We start from the raw sequence: 7,500 nt of genomic DNA, 5'->3' as shown, positions 1-7,500 counted from the left end.
GATGATAATTGTTGTTGTTGTTGTTATTATTGTTATTGTTGTTATTGTTATTGTTATTGTTATTATTGTTGTTATTATTATTTTATTATTGTTGTTATTATTATTATTATTATTATCATCATCATCATCATCATCATCATCATCATCATCATCATCATCATCATCATCATCATCATCATCGCCGCCGCCTACCACACCTTTTTTTTACATTTCCTCTCTTCTATTCTCTTTCTGGTCTGTCAACTCGTGCCTTTTGTCTCTGGGCGTTTTCCGTATTTTTTCTGTTCAAATGTCAAGACATCACCTTATCAGTTCTGTTATTTTATCTTCAGTTGTCACATTTATCTGTCGTTTACTGCCTCATTTTTTTCTATTGCCCTATCTGGTTAGCAGTTTTCCCTTCCCTTCCCTTCCTTTTCGCTTGCTAACTTTCTCTCTCTCCGCCCCCTCCCTCCCTCCCCCTCCTCCTCTCTCCCTCCTTAGCAGGTCCCTTCCCTGGAATCATTCGCCGGCCATTTCTTGTCTCGGTTTATGAGGATCAGTTGCCAGGCGTTTCGGAGGCAGGGGGAAAAGTTGGACGCTTGCGGGTAAATTCACGCGCGTGGGGTCGCTCTTTCGTGCGCGTGCACTCTCGCACACAAGCCTGCTCACCAGTACACATGCGCGAACTATGACGCACACACGAGCAGATGCAAACGTGCATGCACACAGACGCATGCACACACAAACGCACACAAACACAGATACACACAGACGCACATAAACACACACACACACGCGCCCGGACGCACGCACACACACACACACACACACACACACACACACACACACACACACACACACACACACACACACACACACACACACACACACACACACACACACCCGTGCGCGCGCGAGTGAGTGCGCTCTTCCACATACATACACATACAGACACACATTTCACATCGCCAAACTCCCCGTCGTAAAAAGAGCCCCGGGACGCCAGCCAGGCGAATCGCGCGCGCGGACAGGAGCGAGCAGGGCGCCCTCTGGCCGGGATTCCTGTCGCTTGAAACCCGCGCCGTGTGTCGCAGGCGCGGGAGGTCGGTCCCCGAAGGCGAGTGTAGGCCAGCGCTTCCGTCGCCGCGTGTGAGGAGTCGGCTGTGGATACCGGTCGTTTGCGCGGGTGTGACGGGGGGAGGGGGAGGGGGGATGTCAGGAAATGGGGAGGATGGGTCGGGGGTTGGGGGTGGAGGGGACTAATGGGTGAGGGTTTGCGAGCGGTTGGTTCGCTGGTTCGCTGGTTCGTTGCAGATGCAGGCCACGGCGCTTGTGTCCGCCTAACACCACAGCGATGACGTAGCGGCGGGGGAGGTGGACCCCCTGCATGAGTCCACCTGCGAGGGGGGGGGGGGAGAAGAAAGGGGGGTGGGGGTGAGTAGATGAGTGAGTGGGTGGGTGGGTGGGTGAGTGGATGAGTGAGTGTGTGACGGTGAGTGGATGGATGGGTGAGTGGGTGGCTGGATGAGTGAGTAGATGAGTGAGTGGGTGTGGGTGGCTGGTTGTGTCCGTGAGTATGAGTGAGTAAGTGAGTGACCAGCCAGTCTATAACCCCATAAATATTTTTTCACGTCGTGCGGCTCGGTGTGTGCGCCTTAGATAGGCCTACAACACGGGAGGCATATTGAGCTTGGGTAGTTTCGTCGGTTGATACATTTTGGCCTTATTTTGGGGGTCGGGGGTTGGGGGTGGGGGTGGGGGGGTCAGGTTAGCTAATACTGCTTCAGCATGATCATTGTTCCCATCTGTTTAATCACGGCTCGATGGAATACTTAATTAATTGATTTTTCATTCTACATTAAGTACCAATACATGAAGACAGGGAGGGAAACAGTGAGATTTTTGATTCCCAGTTAAATGTCTATTGCATTTATGTCCCGAGACGCAAATTATCCTTCCACTACATATTATTTCAATGATAGTTGTACTAATATGGTGTACAAGCATCATAACGGAAGCGCTGATAACGATGGTGAAAGTGATGACGATGGCCATGTTATTCTAGTTTCCGCCAGAATCCGCCCGCTTCCCACAAGAGGAATTAATGGCTGCGCGACTCCTTTCCAAGCCGAGAAGAACGGTAATTAAGTCTGGAGCAGCAGGAGGGTTATGCTGAGGGCCGGACACGCGGCCTCAGCTGACCGCATCACATGGCATGGACCCACTTCCCCTCTTCCCTTTTCCGTCTCTCTTCTGCCCTCTCTCTTTCCCTTTGCTTCCCTCCCTTCTCTCCTCCCTTTTTATCCCTCCCTTCTCTCTTCGCTCCTTCCTCCTCTCCCTTCTCTCCTCCTCCACCTTTTCCCCCACCCTCCTCCCTCCTTACTCCTCTCCCTTCTCTCCTCCCTCCTTCCTATTCTCGTCCTCCCTCCTTCCTCCCCTCTTCTTCTCCTCCCTCCTTCTTTTCCACCCACTTCCCCCTACCCTCCTCTCCTTCCCTCTCCTCCCTACGCCAACCCCCTCTTTCCTCCTCCCTCCCTACGCCTCCCTCCTCTTTCCTCCTTCCTCCCTACGCCTCCCTCCTCTTTCCTGCTCCCTCCCTACGCCAATCCCCTCCTTCTTCACTTTTCCTCCCTCCCTACGCCAATCCCCTCCTTCCTCACTTTTCCTTCTTCCGTCCTTTCTCTTCCTCCATGTTCTCTTCTACCATTCTTGACCTACAAGCGCTTCCGGCAAGCGCGTTTGCTGGTTTCCGGTCGGCGAGGGAGGGAAAGGGTAGGGAAAGTATTGCTCTATGTTTGTATTATGATTTATTTGTTGTTGGTTGTGTAGTTGTCATCGTCATCGTCATTGTGGCTATCATCGTCGTCATTATCATTATCATCATCTTCGTCATCGTCATCAACATCATCGTCATCATTATCATTATCATTACCATCATCATCGTCATTATCATCATCATCATCATCATTATCATTACCATCATCATCGTCGTCATCATCTTCCTTATCATTATCATCACCATCATCATCATCATCAGTCAGGTGCTTCTCTTTTGTTTTGAATTTTGTTACGGTCTCCAGAGTGTGATTGTATCACTTCGGAGGTTTGTTTTTACATCTTTTATGCTTACCCAGGTATCTTCATATATTTTGAAGGGAGGGAGGGAGGGAAGAAAGAGAGAGAAAAAGAAAGAAGGAAAGATAGGCAAGAGGGAGGAGAGACAGACAGACACACAGACACACAGAGACGGAGACAGACGGGTGGGAAATGAAGGAGGGAGACATAGAGGGAAGGGAGGAGAGACAGACAGACACAGAGACGGAGACAGACAGACACACAGTGACGGAGACAGACGGGTAGGAAGAGAAGGAGAGAGACACAGGAGGAAGGGAGGAGAGACAGACAGACACACAGAGACCGAGACAGACGGGCGGGAAGAGAAGGAGGGAGACATAGAGGGAAGGGAGGAGAGACAGACAGACACACAGACACGGAGACAGACGGGCGGGAAGAGAAGGAGAGAGATACACAGATAAAAATGTAAATCTAATGTTTAGGTGGGCGTCCTCTGCCGAGCATCAGCTGATTAAGGCAATAGCCGAGGTCCAGCGGTAAGGTGGGCCGATCCTATTAACATGCTAACCTAGTAACTGCTGCTTGAGTGGAGGGGGGGGGGGGGAAGGTGGGGAAGGGGGGGGTAGAGGGGGGAGGAGAGGAAGGGGAAGGGGGGGGTAGAGGAGGGGGAGGGGAAGGGGGGGAGAGGGGAGAGGGAGAGGAAGGGGAAGGGGGGGGGGGGGTAGAGGGACGAGGAGAGCAAGTAGAAGGTGGGGAGGGGGGAAGGGGGGGTAGAGGGGGGTGTTGGTTGGGGAGGAGGGGTAGGGGAAGGGGGGTAGAGGGGGGGAGGAGAGGAGGGGGGAAGGGGGGGGTAGAGGGGGGGAGGAGAGCAAGGAGAAGGGGGTGGGGAAGGGGAAGGGGGGGGTAGAGGGGGCTGTTGGGTTTTGGGGAGGAGGGGTAGGTGAAGGGGGGGGTAGACGGGGGCGTCGGTTGGGGAGGAGGGGGTAGGGGAAGGGGGGAGGTGAGGGTAGAGGGGGGCGTTGGTTGGGGGGAGGAGGGAGGGTTCTGTAAGAAGGGGTAGGGGGTGGAGGGAATATGGTAGGGGGACGGGGGTGGGGAGTTGAGGTCAGGTACGGGAAAAGCCTCCAGTTGGGCGTGCTTGTTTTTGAATTATATTGTTGCTGACACCTTCTTTGGGGTTTATTGTGTCGTGTTAGCGTTGCAGCGGTAATGAGTTTACCGGCGCTGTCTCTGATTATTGTTTTTGTTTTTCTTCAGTGGTTTTTATGTTCTTATCGTTTGTTTTCTATTTGTAGGGTGTTGGTCCTCCCCCCCTACCACACCCCCTCTCTCTCTCTCTCCCTGTCTGTCTGTCTCTCTCTCTCTCTCTCTCTCTCTCTCTCTCTCTCTCCTCTCTCCTCTCTCTCTCTCTCTCCTCTCTCTCTCTCTTCCCTCTCCTCTCTCTCTCTCTCTCTCTCTCTCCTCTCTCTCCTCTCCTCTCCGCTCCTCTCCTTCCCTCTCCTCTCCTCTCCTCTCCTCTCCTCTCCTCTCCTCTCCTCTCTCTCCTCTTTTCCAGCTCTCATTTTGGAAACTTGTAAGTCATTTAGCTAATGTTAGCGTGTATTTCTATTGAATATTTACGCAGTGTTTTTTGTCAAATTTTACTGCCAGTTGTTATACATACGTTTTAACTTAGAAATTCTAACCGGAGGCCTGTTTTCTAATCGATTTTTACCGATTTCTTTTGTTTTGTTTTTGTTTTTGTTATTGTTGCTTCATTTTGCTGTAGCACAGACGCGGCAGCTCGGGGCAAGAAGCAGCGGCCGTCGTGATGCGCTTGTCGGACCCTAAAAATCGCCGTTGCAGTTAGTGCATTAGTGGCGCTTGCATGTGATGGCGATCTGTTGGTGGTTTGACTCCCGGGCTGGTTGGTTGCGCTTGCTTACTCCTTCACGGTTTCTTGTCTTTTAATTTTATGGTTTATGCTGTTTTGTTTTTTTGTGTGTGGAGAAGGAGAGGTGGAGGTGGAGGTGGAGGTGGAGGTGGAGGTGGAGGTAGAGGTGGAGGTGGTGGTAGAGGGGTGGAGGTAGTGGGGGTGGTAGTAGAGGTGGAGTTGGTGAGGGTGGTGGTAGAGGTGGAGGTGGTGGTAGAGGTGGAGGTGGTGGTAGAGGTGGAGGTAGAGGTGGAGGTAGAGGTGGAGGTGGTGGTAGAGGTGGAGGTAGAGGTGGAGGTAGAGGTGGAGGTGGAGGTGGAGGTGGTGGTAGAGGTGGAGGTGGAGGTGGAGGTGGAGGTGGAGGTGGAGGTAGAGGTGGAGGTGGAGATAGTGGTGGAGGTGGAGGTAGAGGTGGAGATAGACGGGATTCCTGGTAGAGTTCCAGTGTTTTTTGTTGACTGTGTTTGTTTTGCATCTGTGTCTCGCATAGCTTTCAGAAATTTGCGTTCGGACAGGCGCGGATTCCGCCGTAACTCACAGATCGTTCATCAAAGAAAAAAAAAATCCTCAGCCTTTTATTCTTTATGAGAGGTCGTAACGCCTTAACCGGGACGCGGCTGACCCTGCACGCCCTCGCAGTGGTAGTATTAACATGCCCTTGGTAGGTGGGTGGGCGGGTCGGCTCCATGTGAGGCCTGAGAGATGGGCGAAGTCGGTGTCATACAGACGAACACCTGACTTTATTTTTGCGGCAAGTAATGTGCGAGAAGTTCTGGTTGTTTTTTTTATTATTGTTTTTGTTTTGATTATTGATTGTAATACAATTTGCTATGATTGTTTTGTGAACAAGTCTTATCTGGCATATTTGTAATAGAAGAGGAAGGAGGAGGAGAACGAGAAAGAGGAAGGCGAAAGAGAAAGAAGGGAGATGAGAAAGAAGAAGGAGAACCAGAAAGAAGAAGGAGAACGAGAAAGAAGAAGGGGGTAGAGAAAGAAGAAGGAGAACGAGAAAGAAGAAGGCGAAAGAGAAAGAGGGGGGGGTGAGAGAAAATAAGAGAAATTGGTAGAAGAAGGAGAGAGGAGGAAGATGAAAAAGAGTAGGAGGAGGAGAAGGAAAAGGAGAAGAAAAAGGAGAAGGAGAAGGCCGAGTTGTCTCGACCAGGAAGTGGGTCGTGCCCGGCGCTCTCCCCTCCCCTCCTCCCCTCCCTCCCCTCCCTCCCCTCCCTCCCCTCCCTCCCAGCCGCTGTAACACCTGCCTTGCCCTCTTCTCACTCTTCGCTGGGTTACAGCACTTTTGTAATTACATGCCTGCCGCTGAATACTTAATTGCTTGCCTGCGGAAAGAGACACGTTCGGGACAGTTCGGATGGCGACGTTGCGCAGTTCGATTTTTTTTTTCTATTTCTCTCTCTCTCTTTCTGTTTCTTTTTCTCTTTCTTTTTCTTTTTCTCTTTCTCTTTCTCTTTCTCGCTCTTTCTCTTTCTCGCTCTTTCTCTTTCGCTCTCTCTCTCTCTTTCTCGCTCTTTCTCTTTCTCGCTCTTTCTCTTTCTCACTCTGTCTCTCTCTCTCTCTCTCTCTCTCTCTCTCTCTCTCTCTCTCTCTCTCTCTCTCTCTCTCTCTCTCTCTCTCTCTCTCTCTCTCTCTCTCTCTCCAGGGGAAATCTGGATAATTTGATAAACGCCAGCAGGACAAGAGGGGATATAGCGGGCGTGGGCGTCAGAACGAGGCGCAGGCAGGGCTCACTCGAGAGGGATGCGAGGGATAATTATCGCTCGTGGCATGGAGAGGGAGATGGATTCTCGGGTAATTTGATCAAATGGGGAGATACGGCGGTGCTTCATGACCCGAAATCAGGATCGGGAAATTCGGTTTTGGATGGAGGGCTTTTTTTTTTTTTTTTTCTTCTTCTTCTTCTTCTTCTTCTTCTTCTTCTTCTTCTTCTTCTTCTTCTTCTTCTTCTTCTTCTTCTTCTTCTTCTTCTTCTTCTTCTTCTTCTTCTTCTTCTTCTTCTTCATCTTCTTCTTCTTCTTCTTCTTCTTGGAATACCTGTAGGCCTACTTGTGATATGTAGGCCTATTTAATGATTTTTGTCAGATGTATCATTGATAAGGTTGGTGGGTATCGTATTTGGATAATAGGATGTATTGGGGATAATTTATGTCCTGTGAGGCTACACTGTATGCATAAGTGTGTATGGATTACAAATATTATGTTTGAAGAAATAGTATGTATCTATTTTTTTTTGTAAAGGTATATTGTATGTAGGCATGTAGGGTATGCCGCGGGCAAGGTCTATATTTAGACTTGTTTAGACCTTGTGCTGACGGCATTCTTATGGGGCCTGGGTATGCTCCCGGGCGTGCGTGCGTGCGTGCGTGCGCGTGAGGGCGGAGTCTCGCGTGGGCCAGTAGCGATGTGTAGCGGTTGTAAGACACGGGTCCTCCCGGGGGCGCTCCTGCTCGCCCGCCTTCCTCGTGTTGGGAGAATTGCCCCCCCCCCCTCCCCTCCCCGCACCCCGTTTGATTACCCCC

This window comes from Penaeus vannamei, chromosome 26, assembly GCF_042767895.1.
Source record: "Penaeus vannamei isolate JL-2024 chromosome 26, ASM4276789v1, whole genome shotgun sequence".
Taxonomy (NCBI): domain Eukaryota; kingdom Metazoa; phylum Arthropoda; class Malacostraca; order Decapoda; family Penaeidae; genus Penaeus; species Penaeus vannamei.
Note: the sequence above shows the minus strand (reverse complement) of the source record.